The following is a 14,038-nucleotide window of genomic DNA, read 5'->3' as shown; positions in this document are numbered from 1 at the left end:
TTTGTATGTCTGACCCTTTGTTTTTGGGATTTTATCAGACATATTCTTATCCTTAAGTTCTGCAATACCTCTGGTTCAAAGCTGCCCACCTTAGGGAATGGTACCCTATCTTTGTCAGTCATACGTACCCATATTTTCCACACATAACAAACCTCGCTGACCCCTTGAGCCGCGGGGTGAACCCTGGCTACTATACGTCCACCACTTGTGCAATTGGATCCCATCGCGGACTTTTTCCTTTTACGCAATCCCCAATGCATGACACGGATAGACGGTGAAAGTTCTTAGAGCGCTTTCACCCACTCCTTCTCCGCTGAGTACCACGTGCTAGGAATGACTTACCCTTTCCAGCAAATATCCACCGCTGGAGATTTTCCTGAGAGAGACCAGCAAAAACTCCCTATACACTTTTTATACACAAATCACGCTTGCATATGCTCTATACAGCGCTAATGATACCACGATTTTACGCAAAAAAAACTTGTAAAAGGGGTATCAAGTTGCACTATATATCGCACCCACAAACGCGCGGTCCAATCGCACAGCGTATATGTACTTGTTACTTATCTGCCGTACGACCACTGGAATTGAATCACAAGCTGCGAAACCTCAGCCGGAGCGTATCAAAAAACTATATGGGTCACAATTCACAATTCCCTACCATGCTCCTGTGTAAGTCTCCTCACGACTTACGTATTTTAAATCCTATACTAACGTGAGTCAGCCGCCTCACGCCACCAAGCCTCCACTCACTTGGTGTACCGAACGACGGGATCCCGAATTCCGGGGTTCGAATCCACTCACTCCTACGTTCGCTCACTCAAATACACTTTGTTTTTGTTTTTTCTGTCCAGAAAATTTTAAATTCATTCAGATTGGCAGCTTTACCCCCAGAGGCAATACAGTTTTTAAACTTAATTTAGAGTAACCTGCTTTTGAAATCTGATAGTTATGTGCTATTGTATTAAATGCCTACTATCCCACCTTAATTGAACAAATATCATGTGCTTTTATTATGTGCACACAACCCTACGCAATGATCAGAATCCCATCGGATCCATTATCCAGATAAGTGTCACGATCCGGGTATCTGGACGCCATTACTTACCCTTCAGATGCCTCCTAAGGCGGGCTCAGCGTTCCAGGACCGGATTCCGCTGTTCCTGAGTTTCCACATACAGAGTGGTCTTTTCATCAGCCGCGGCCTCCGCTGTGCCCGCGTGGTTAAATGTGCATCTATCAGCCTGGCGTCTCCTGTCTCCGGTGGCCGGCGCCGCCATTACTGTTTCCCAGACCACATGGATTACAAACCAAACTTCCCTCCAAGTGTCTGCATGGGCGCAGCCATCTTGGATTCTGTCATCTGATCATTTCCACCAATCTGCTGTCTGTGTTGTTGATTTGCATAATTGCCTAGCCAACCCCTTCCTTGCTGCAGGTATAAGTAAGCTGTACCTGAGCAAGGAAGACGTCAGTGCTTTGGTTGTCAAACCTAGTTCCTGTTTGTCTCTCTTCTATGATTGTCTTCCAGGTTCCAGCTCCTGTCTCAAGACTTCCACCATAGAGACCCGCACCAGCATTCCACCTGCGGTGTAGCCTGACTCTCCAATCCATTGTGGATTCATCTGTTTCCAGCTACAACACTACCTGCTTCCAGCCTCAGCTTCCAGCAGAGTACAGCTTCCCTTAAAGGGCCGGTGTCCTTTCTACACTTTACCACTCTCCACCGGAATTATTATTTCTCCGCTCTCAAGTTCTACATTTCAGTTCACATTTCATCGCTCCCAAAGTTCATTTATTATTTAACTGGTTCCAGCCAGTATCCACTCCGTGCTAACAACAGTCTGGTTCCAGCCAGTATCCACAGCAGCTGTTTTACCTTCAGCAACCCAGCTCTTCCTGGAACACCAGCTGGTATAATCCTGGGTTATCTCCATTGCTACAGCCGGGCCTGGTAAGGACTTTCCATCTAGAAGATCATAAGAACTATCTCACACTACCAGTGCCCTGTGGCTCCTGCCATGCTGTAGTACTCAGGAACTGTATTTATTCTTTGCTGACTTTTACGTTTTCTTTTATTGCTGCTGTGATGCGGAGTTGTCATAATAAACATCATTGACTTTTATCTAAGTTGTCGTGGTCACGCCTTCGGGCAGTTATTATTCATGTTACTTACATGTCCAGGGGTCTGATACAACCTCCCAGGTTCCGGTACATCTCAGCCCCTACAACTGAGGCTGCCTCCCGTCAGCTCAGGCCCTCAGTTGTGACAGTAAGCACTGACCTAATGAATCCAGCCGGAGACCAGGATCAAGCGGCCAGGCCGATGCAAGAACTGGCAGCCCGACTAGAACATCAGGAGGCTGCACAGGGCCACATCATCCGCTGTCTCCAGGATCTCTCTACTCGGCTGGATGGGATTCAGACAACTCTCCGTGGATCAGGCGCGTCTGGTGCGTCAACCACAGTGACTCCAGCTATAACCCCACCCACCTTACCCATTTCTGCTCCACGTCTTCATCTTCCAACGCCAGCAAAATTTGACGGATCTCCAAGATTCTGCAGGGGATTTCTCAACCAGTGTGAGATTCAGTTTGAGCTACAACCTGGCAATTTTCCCAGTGACCGTACAAAAATTGCCTACATTATTTCTCTTCTCAGTGGCTCAGCCCTTGATTGGGCATCACCGTTATGGGAGAGGTCCGACACCCTGCTATCTTCTTACACTGCATTTGTGTCAACATTCAGGCGCATCTTCGACGAGCCAGGCCGGGTAACTTCAGCTTCGTCTGAGATTCTCCGTTTACGCCAGGAATCACGTACTGTAGGACAATATCTTATACAGTTCCAGATCCTGGCATCCGAACTGGCATGGAACGACGAGGCCCTGTATGCTGCATTCTGGCATGGTTTATCCGAGCGTATTAAAGATGAGTTAGCTACCAGAGACTTACCCTCCAAGTTAGATGAGCTAATCTCACTTTGTACGAAAGTTGACTTGCGTTTCAGAGAGAGAGCAACTGAGCGTGGAAGATCATCTGCTCCAAAATCTTCTACTCCTCCTCCTCGCCAACTGTCACCAACTACAGATGAACCCATGCAAATTGGCCGTTCCCGTTTAACTCCTGCTGAGCGCCGAAGACGTCTCTCCGAGTTTCTCTGTCTGTATTGTGCAGCTCCGTCTCACACCATTAATGCCTGTCCCAAACGTCCGGGAAACTCCAAATCCTAGCTCGCCAAGGAGAGGGCCGGCTAGGAGTAATGATCTCCTCTCCATCTCCTCAAGATTGTAACCTCCCAGTCTCGCTTCAAGTTGCTCAACGTTATCAGAACGTCATTGCCCTCCTGGATTCCGGAGCAGCTGGGAACTTTATTACTGAAGCCTATGTTAAACGGTGGTCCCTACCCACCGAGAGACTTCCTTCGTCCTTTTCCTTAACTGCTGTGGATGGCAGTAAAATTTTTGATACAGTTATTTCTCTAAGGACTCTACCAGTTCGTCTGAGAGTGGGAGTTCTTCATTCCGAACTTATTTCATTTTTAGTGATTCCAAGAGCCACACATCCTGTGGTCCTGGGCCTTCCATGGCTCCGTCTTCACAATCCTACAATTGATTGGACGACTACGCAAATCCTGGCATGGGGTTCCTCCTGTACTAAGACATGTTTGTTTAAAGTGTTGCCTGTCTGTTCTTCCTCCCCCAGGTCGTCTGATGTTCCACCTCCTCCATATCAAGATTTCACGGATGTGTTCAGTAAAGCTTCTGCTGATATCCTTCCTCCTCATAGAGAATGGGACTGCCCGATTGATCTCGTTCCAGGGAAGGTTCCTCCTCGAGGCCGAACTTATCCGTTGTCTCTCCCCGAGACACATTCTATGGAGGAATACATTAAAGAGAACCTAGCAAAGGGGTTCATTCGACCTTCTTCTTCTCCAGCCGGCGCAGGCTTCTTTTTTGTAAAGAAGAAAGATGGTGGTCTGCGGCCGTGCATCGACTACAGAGGTTTGAACGACATTACCATCAAGAACCGCTATCCTTTACCCCTGATTACTGAGCTCTTTGACAGAGTTAGCGGAGCTACCATCTTTACAAAGCTGGACCTGAGAGGTGCATACAATCTCATCCGGATCCGTGAGGGTGACGAGTGGAAGACCGCATTTAACACCCGTGACGGACATTATGAGTACCTCGTCATGCCCTTCGGATTGAGCAATGCTCCAGCTGTCTTCCAGCATTTCGTCAATGAGATCTTCAGAGACATTCTATACCGTCATGTCGTGGTCTATCTAGATGATATCCTCATTTTTGCCAACGATTTAGAGGAACATCGTTTCTGGGTAAAGGAGGTTCTGTCCCGTCTCCGTGTCAATCATCTCTACTGCAAATTAGAGAAATGCGTCTTTGAAGTCAAGTCCATTCCGTTTCTAGGGTACATTGTGTCCGGTTCCGGACTAGAGATGGATCCTGAGAAACTACAAGCAATCCAGAATTGGCCGGTACCCTTAACCCTCAAAGGGGTCCAGAGGTTCTTAGGGTTCGCCAATTATTACCGAAAGTTTATACGAGACTTTTCCACCATTGTGGCGCCTATTACTGCTTTCACCAAGAAGGGTGCTAACCCGTCCAAGTGGTCTGAAGAAGCCATGCAAGCTTTTCATCTTTTAAAACAGAGGTTCATCTCTGCACCTGTCCTGAAACAGCCTGACATCGACTCTCCTTTCATTTTAGAGGTGGATGCCTCCTCCGTTGGAGTAGGAGCGGTGTTATCTCAGAGGGCTAAAGATGGTCATTTACATCCTTGCAGTTTCTTCTCACGGAAGTTCTCCCCAGCGGAGCGCAACTATGCCATTGGCGACCAGGAGTTGCTAGCCATCAAGCTCGCTCTAGAGGAGTGGAGATATCTGTTGGAGGGAGCTTCTCATTCAATCACCATCCTTACAGACCACAAGAACCTTCTATATCTAAAAGGCGCACAATGTCTCAACCCTCGTCAGGCCAGATGGGCACTTTTCTTTTCCAGGTTCGACTTTAAACTCCAGTTCTGTCCGGGCTCTCAGAATCGCAAGGCCGATGCCCTTTCCCGCTCATGGGAGCAAGAAAATGAGTCAGAGTCTTCAGACAAGCATCCTATTATAAATCCGTTGGCATTCTCCACGGTAGGGATGGACTCTACGCCCCCATCAGGGAAAAGTTTTGTGAAGCCGACACTAAGGAAGAAGCTCATGCATTGGGCCCATGCTTCCCGTTTTGCCGGACATACAGGTATCCAAAAAACCCTGGAGTTTATCTCTAGGTCCTATTGGTGGCCAACTCTGAAAAAGGACGTTTTGGAGTTTATTGCATCTTGCCCAAAGTGTGCTCAACATAAAGTATCCCGCCAGTCGCCTGCGGGGCAACTGGTTCCACTATCTGTTCCCCGTCGACCATGGACCCATTTGTCGATGGATTTTATTACAGATTTGCCCATGTGCAACAAGTTCAATACCATCTGGGTGGTAGTTGACCGGTTCACCAAGATGGCACACTTCATTCCTCTCACCGGTCTTCCGTCAGCTTCCAAGTTGGCTCAAGTATTCATACAAGAGATCTTCCGACTCCACGGTCTTCCAGAAGAAATTATCTCAGATCGAGGAGTTCAATTCACAGCCAAATTCTGGCGAAGTTTATGTCAAGTCCTCCAAGTCAAGTTAAAGTTTTCCACGGCTTACCATCCTCAGACCAATGGTCAAACTGAGAGGGTGAATCAGGACTTGGAGGCCTTCCTCCGCATCTATGTGTCCTCCTCTCAAGATGACTGGGTTCAATTACTTCCCTGGGCCGAGTTCTGTCATAACAACCAGTATCATTCTTCATCTTCTTCAACACCATTCTTCACCAACTTTGGATTCCACCCTAAAGTCCCTGAGTTCCAACCGCTTCCAGCAACTTCTGTTCCCGCAGTGGATATCACCTTGCATCAGTTTGCCAATATCTGGAAGAGCGTACGATCAGCTCTGCTCAAGGCATCGTTCAGGTACAAGAAGTTTGCGGATAAGAAGCGTCGAGCAGTTCCTGCTCTCAAGGTGGGTGATCGGGTATGGTTATCCACGAAGAATTTGAGGTTAAGAGTTCCCAGTATGAAGTTTGCACCTCGCTACATCGGTCCTTTCAAAATTGATCAAGTCATCAATCCTGTTGCTTACAGACTCCAGTTACCTCCCTTCTTAAAAATACCCAGGACATTCCATGTTTCCCTGTTGAAACCGCTAATCTTGAATCGGTTTCATTCCTCACTTCCACCAACTCCGAAAGTCCAAACTCAACAAGGCGTTGAGTATGAAGTGGCCAAGATCCTGGACTCACGTCACCGTTACGGTCAACTTCAGTATCTCATTGACTGGAAGGGCTATGGTCCTGAAGAACGCTCTTGGACCAATGCCTCTGACGTCCATGCTCCTGCCTTGGTCCGAAATTTCCACGCAAAGTTTCCTTTAAAGCCTAAGAAGTGTCCTGGGGCCACTCCTAAAGGGGGGGGTGCTGTCACGATCCGGGTATCTGGACGCCATTACTTACCCTTCAGATGCCTCCTAAGGCGGGCTCAGCGTTCCAGGACCGGATTCCGCTGTTCCTGAGTTTCCACATACAGAGTGGTCTTTTCATCAGCCGCGGCCTCCGCTGTGCCCGCGTGGTTAAATGTGCATCTATCAGCCTGGCGTCTCCTGTCTCCGGTGGCCGGCGCCGCCATTACTGTTTCCCAGACCACATGGATTACAAACCAAACTTCCCTCCAAGTGTCTGCATGGGCGCAGCCATCTTGGATTCTGTCATCTGATCATTTCCACCAATCTGCTGTCTGTGTTGTTGATTTGCATAATTGCCTAGCCAACCCCTTCCTTGCTGCAGGTATAAGTAAGCTGTACCTGAGCAAGGAAGACGTCAGTGCTTTGGTTGTCAAACCTAGTTCCTGTTTGTCTCTCTTCTATGATTGTCTTCCAGGTTCCAGCTCCTGTCTCAAGACTTCCACCATAGAGACCCGCACCAGCATTCCACCTGCGGTGTAGCCTGACTCTCCAATCCATTGTGGATTCATCTGTTTCCAGCTACAACACTACCTGCTTCCAGCCTCAGCTTCCAGCAGAGTACAGCTTCCCTTAAAGGGCCGGTGTCCTTTCTACACTTTACCACTCTCCACCGGAATTATTATTTCTCCGCTCTCAAGTTCTACATTTCAGTTCACATTTCATCGCTCCCAAAGTTCATTTATTATTTAACTGGTTCCAGCCAGTATCCACTCCGTGCTAACAACAGTCTGGTTCCAGCCAGTATCCACAGCAGCTGTTTTACCTTCAGCAACCCAGCTCTTCCTGGAACACCAGCTGGTATAATCCTGGGTTATCTCCATTGCTACAGCCGGGCCTGGTAAGGACTTTCCATCTAGAAGATCATAAGAACTATCTCACACTACCAGTGCCCTGTGGCTCCTGCCATGCTGTAGTACTCAGGAACTGTATTTATTCTTTGCTGACTTTTACGTTTTCTTTTATTGCTGCTGTGATGCGGAGTTGTCATAATAAACATCATTGACTTTTATCTAAGTTGTCGTGGTCACGCCTTCGGGCAGTTATTATTCATGTTACTTACATGTCCAGGGGTCTGATACAACCTCCCAGGTTCCGGTACATCTCAGCCCCTACAACTGAGGCTGCCTCCCGTCAGCTCAGGCCCTCAGTTGTGACAATAAGTATTCACCCAGATTTTTCTTACCCAACAATAAATACCCCTGGCTGAATCATCAGCCACCAGTTTGTTTTTTTTCCATTCCAGCGCCCATTTTCCACACCCATCCATTTTGTATAACCCTACGCAAGCTTGCGTAATTACGCAACCGTGCGTACCCCTATGCCACGTGTGCGGCCTTGCGCCATGTGCATGTTTTTGTATGCTGTCCTCACGTTCCGTACCACGTGTACCAATGTGCGTATGCAATAAAACAAATCACACAGCTCTATAAATGTGAACAATACTAATTACTATTGCCCACTAGACACAACTTGTTCTGTATAAACTTTTATGCAGACCTGCGTTTGTGTCTTTACACTTACTTCCTTAAAATACTGTTATTTCAAATTTACCTATATAGCAACAAATGTATCCGATTTCACACAGATCTATAATGACTGCAATAATCTATACTTTAAATGATATGATTCAGATTGAATAGCTATCTTGCAGAACATACACTGATATAAATATACACATAATTATAATAATATTATATATGTATCATTCACTAGCCTTCTATGTAACTCATTTACCCATTCAGTGCTTCTAATTTGCATATCAAAGCTATTTGGTTTTCACTGCTAAAAAAAAGCAGTTACACAAGTTAATTTGCATTTCAATGCCTATCTTATAGCAAGCAGAGAGTTAACTAAATCCTGGGAAAGAAGAAGAAAAAAAAAGTATTTTTTTCTTTTCTTTTTTGTGTGCAATTTCTTACACCCAGCCAAGCATTTATCTCACCATTTACTCTCACTAGGCCCAATTGAAACTATTTGTAATTGACTATGGCATGGGTTAAATAAATGCATTGGTAACTCATAAATGGTGCTTGATGTGACCAAGGAAACTGATTGTTCTGAGCAGACTGAAAATCAGCTATTTAGAAAATGACCTTCCTAAAATGGCCACTGCTCCTCCCCCTTCCACATCAATGAGATTTACACAAAATGGTGGACAGGCCATGTGGTTAGTCCAAAATGGAGGACAGACCATGCGGCTTCCTTTGTCACAAAGAAATCACACATTATACAAGCACCAGAAGTTATTTTAGGCCTGAGTTTAAAAAAACTATATCAAGGCTATGCAGCAACTTTTAAATTGTACTTTTAAACCTACTTAACAGATAAACAATCCAATCTGAATCAAACACAATATGACTTATTTGAACTTAAATATTATGAGAAACGCATTGTCCCTTGAAATTTCATATCATTGGCTTACTGATATCACAACAATACACACGGATGTTATTTATCAGCGTCGCGATGCGTCCATCGGAGCCGGTCGATCACAGCCGCGTTTGTAATATACAGTGCATCATTAAGACCATGATATCCCTTTATGAGCCCCCATCTGTGAATGCCAAATTGTTTCCTTAAAAATGTTTAAAATGCCCGCTCTAATATATATTGTAAACACCTGCACCTCTTATTACCATGTGCCATGAATGTGCGCTATACATAGCAAAACACTGCATCCCATAAGAGAAAACAATACACCCACACATTATCTGAGTTCCAAAGCTCATTGATGTATATATTTGTTATTAAAAGGATATGGATTAATATATTACAATGTACAGTATACACATAATTACATGATTACAATTTATACAGTAAGCAGTTAATACATACAGTTACAGGCCAGCATACAATACCACTATCTTTCTCATATAAATTCGTCTCTCCATATCACTCTCTCTTTCTGTAAAATCATGCAGGACCTGGTCTAGAAGCAACTCCATCATCCTCTGAGACAAAACAGCAACTGCCTCCTGTGTGATCAGCAATGTGTTATCTAGTTTTTGGGGGAGGGGACTTTCTCATTCATGATGAGTCACTAGTCTATTTGTATATGCTCCACAGGTTCAGCCTTGAAGACATCCAAAGGGGCTGGCATGAGTTTCCTGTCCATTGTACTAATAAGAGTGATTTTTAGCTTTCATACATTTAATCATAACTATTTGTTGCAATGTCCTACAACTGAATAACAAGTATCAAATGAATCTACACATTAATCTGGTTGCTTAAATACCAAATATGACAGGTGTATCTTGCTTCGTTCAAATAAGGAAAATATGGAGAAAAGAAGACTCTTTTGTGGGCGCACTCTTAATTTGAAATAAACATAGAAATTAGTCAAAATGGATAAAAAGTTTAAATTTTAATAATTCAACACAATTAAAATAGTCAGTGGTTCATAGAGGAAATAGTGGTCAAAAGATAATAATATAATCAAAAATAGCATGAAGTGCTAATATAAGATGAAGACTGAATTCCGGCTGACGGAAAAGATTATGAATGTTTGTTAACAACTCGTTTCAATTTTTAGACGGTACGTTCTACCGATAAGCAAAACAATGTTATGTGTTCCCTTTATAATTGATACAAATAATGCAGGCTGGATACTGGTTACACTTGCAGGTAAAGTAGGGTGGAAAATCAGATAGCAGTGTGAATCTTCTGTCAGTGTTAGACACTGTGTATGCTAAACCAATGAGCTCTACTAAACTGAGTATTCCTCAATGGTCACTCACTTGAGTACTGACCCAGCCCAACACTGATTAGCTTCCGAGATCAGACGGCTTCGGGCGTTTCCAGTGTGGTATGATAGTAGAGAGAATGAATGGACCATAATTGGAAGCTCTGGAATCACTGATGAGAGTTCACGAATTTACATAGTTATTCAGGACAGATCTAAGAGGTAGAAGAAACAAGATGGATCTGCTGCCAATGTTAGACAAGGACGTGTCCAGTGGCAAACGCAGGATTTGCATGGGGGGGGGTTTCCAGAACTGGGCGGAGCCAATCACGGGGGTGGGGACTGAGGTGACCCAGTATATGCTGGGTCCGTAAAACTAGTGTGTCTGTGTGTGTGTGTGTGTGTATATATATATATATATATATATACACACACATATACATATATCTACACACACACACACACACACACATATATATATATATATATATACATACATACACACACACATACATATACACGGGTGGTCTTCAGTATGCCGGCGGTCGGGCTCCCGGCGACCAGCATACCGGCGCCGGGAGCCTGACCGCCGGTATACCGACACTTATTCTCCCTCGTGGGCGTCCACGACCCCCCTGGAGGGAGAATAGAATAGTGTAGAGGGGCTCATTTGCGCTCGCCACACTGTTGGTAAGCCGGCGGCCGGCCTCCCGGCGCCGGTATGCTGGTCGCCGGGAGGCCGGCCGCCGGGAGATCGTAGTGAACCCATATACACATATACATAGCATATTAAACATGCATACATATATATATATATGTATATATACACACACATACAGTACACATATATATACACATGTATATATATATATATATATATATATATATCATATGTGTGTGTGTGTTTATATGTATGTATGTATGTATATACATGTGTATATATGTAGGCACATGGATATATATGTACTATAATTAAAATAAAGTAAACTTTTATTGCACTTGCAAGTGCCACCAGGAAGACAGCAGGCTGCAGAGGACGCTAGACAGTCATTAATAATACTCATGCAGCTAAAAAAAAAAAAAAAAATTTTTTTTTTTTTTAGTGGAGGGGGGTTTCTGGGTACTCGGAAACCCCCCCTGGGTGCGCCACTGGTGTCCCTGAATCAATGGTGAGAGTCCACGAAATGAAGAAAAGGAAGAAATGAGGAAGCAGTGCTTGTAATTATAGCAATAATGAAATAAATTGAAACATCAGGAAGAAATGAGAAAGCAGTGCTTGTAATTATAGTAATAATGGAATAAATTGAAACATCAGTTTGATAATTGTAGTAATCAAAATTAGCCTGGGTATATGATGTCTAAGATAAAGACACAAAGAACAAATGGAAACCGATAGCAATATAACAGATTAAATGAAAGTATCCACCTGTAAGATGTTGCTAATGAAAGAAACAATAACAGATAACACGGAGATTGTAGCCAAATTGCAATGGTTTATCCCGATTGAAATAAAACCTTAGAAGTTTGCTTGAATCACTAGCAAAATTACTAATAAATATACAATGTGTACTATATCGTGATATAAGATCAATTAGTGTAACTGGTAGTCCTGAAAGGAGTAACTCATTGCCTGGAAGCTGCGAATATAGCCTAATTCAAATGAAAGAAATGAATAAATTGATAAGTTGTTCATATAAACAAGTGGAATCAAAATATGCAGCCCGAGCGGGCCACCACTGCTGATCTGCACCCTATAACCACATAAACGTGTGAGAAGGTGAAAAAAAGCTGATATTACCCGCGCTGGGTGTGAGGGTGAATTAACCCCTCAGATAATCCTGTGGACCGCCTCGTTTGAATGAGTGCCGCTGGCTGGTTGGAGCCCCTGGTGTCTCGATGGGTAAGTAGGTGTGTAGACGCCGCCGACCTGAAGGTGACCCTGGCGGGTACTAGAGATCATCAGCTGCTTAGCGGTTCAGAGACGGGGAAATCCGAGGAGGCGCACACCACAGGCAGATGCTGGAGAACGTCCGTCACTCCGGTGATCCTGGCGGGTGCGGGAGGTCATCAGCTGCTTAACGGTTCAGAGAAGGGGGAATCTAAAGAGGCGCACAGCGTAGGCAGATGCTGGAGAACGTCCGTCACTCTGGTCAGCCGGGAAAATGAAGGGTGATGTCGGAAGACGCGTTTCACCCGTCCACCGGGCTTGATCACTTCCTCTTCAAATAATACACATACATGACATTACTTCATTATATAATTTTAAATCATCATGATATCTGGTGCTTGATATTATTATCATTATGTACTGTAGGAAATAAGTGTTGAATCCATCTCTGTGGCATGTCCGTGTAAGTGCGTGTGTTACCATATTTTGCTGTGCTCGCTGCGCGTATTTGCAAGTATAGCGACTTATAATGTGTGTAGTTTGTATGTTCTTTATGTAATATTTTTGACTTCGACAGCATCCATGTGTCGAGAAGTAGCAGGACCAGCAGTCCATTGAGGAAGATGTTGCTTTGGGCCAGAAGATGGTGAGAGGCAGGGGTATTTTAACATACACAATTTCTGAGACCGTGCGTCTCAATTACTGTGTGCACACACCATGGGATGGATGCACTGAGTGACTTACTATTATTCATTTATTAACAGTCATTTATATAGCACACACATATTCCGCAGCGCTTTCCAGAGAATATTTGGCCATTCACATCAGTCCCTGCCCTAGTGGAGTTTACAATCTATATTCCCTACCACATGTACATGCACACACATTCACGCTAGGGATAATTTTTTTGTTGGGATCCAATTAACCTACCAGTATATTTTTGGATTGTGGGAGTACCCGGAGGAAACCCACACAAGTATGGGGAGAATATACAAACTCCACACAGTTAGGGCCATGGTGGGAATTGAACCCATAACCTCAGTGCTGTGAGGCAGTAATGCTTACCATTACACCATACCATACTGCCCCAAGTTTCTAACAACTTCATTGATTTAATGCTCAGATCATTGACCATTAGCGCAAATATCAGCATTGTGTTTGACTCAGAATCAGGCCATAAAGGAGAAATGGGTGGGCAGTGATCCAGTAAAGAAATGCTTCACAAAGGCCAATGGAGTGAAGATGGGTGTAAGAGAAGAAGGTGATCAGTAGTGTCAAAAGCAGCAGAGAGGTCCAGGGGGATGAGTATAGACTTCATTATTTGCAAGCTGCTGCTGGAACAGCTTCCGGCTCACTGGCATATTTATAATGGGTGCACTGTGGGGGTCATTCCGAGTTGTTCGCTCATTGACGATTTTCGCTATATTGCGATTAGTCGCTGACTGCGCATGCGCAAGGTTCGCAGAGCGCATGCGCTTAGTTATTTTACACAAAAGTTAGGTATTTTACGCACGGCATAACGAGGATTTTTCATCGTTCTGGTGATCGTACTGTGATTGACAGAAGTGGGTCTTTCTGGGCGGAAACTGGCCGTTTTCTGGGCGTGTGCGAAAAAACGCTGGCGTTTCCGGGAAAAACGCGGGAGTGTCTGAAGAAAATAAGATTTTACTCACCGGTAAATCTATTTCTCGTAGTCCGTAGTGGATGCTGGGGACTCCGTAAGGACCATGGGGAATAGACGGCTCCGCAGGAGACTGGGCACATCTAAAGAAAGATTTAGGACTATCTGGTGTGCACTGGCTCCTCCCCCTATGACCCTCCTCCAAGCCTCAGTTAGGAACTGTGCCCGGAAGAGCTGGCACAATAAGGAAGGATTTTGAATCCCGGGTAAGACTCATACCAGCCAC

General features: G+C 44.7%; 1 pseudogene; it reads right to left on the bottom strand.

Moving 5' to 3' along the window:
• Positions 1-10,261: 10,261 nt before the first annotated feature.
• Positions 10,262-10,380, bottom strand: LOC134912628 (5S ribosomal RNA; annotated as a pseudogene).
• Between the last annotated feature and the right edge of the window lie 3,658 nt (positions 10,381-14,038).

Source organism: Pseudophryne corroboree, chromosome 4 (genome assembly GCF_028390025.1).
Source record: "Pseudophryne corroboree isolate aPseCor3 chromosome 4, aPseCor3.hap2, whole genome shotgun sequence".
NCBI lineage: Eukaryota > Metazoa > Chordata > Amphibia > Anura > Myobatrachidae > Pseudophryne > Pseudophryne corroboree.
Note: the sequence above shows the minus strand (reverse complement) of the source record. Positions and strands in the feature narration are given on the sequence as shown.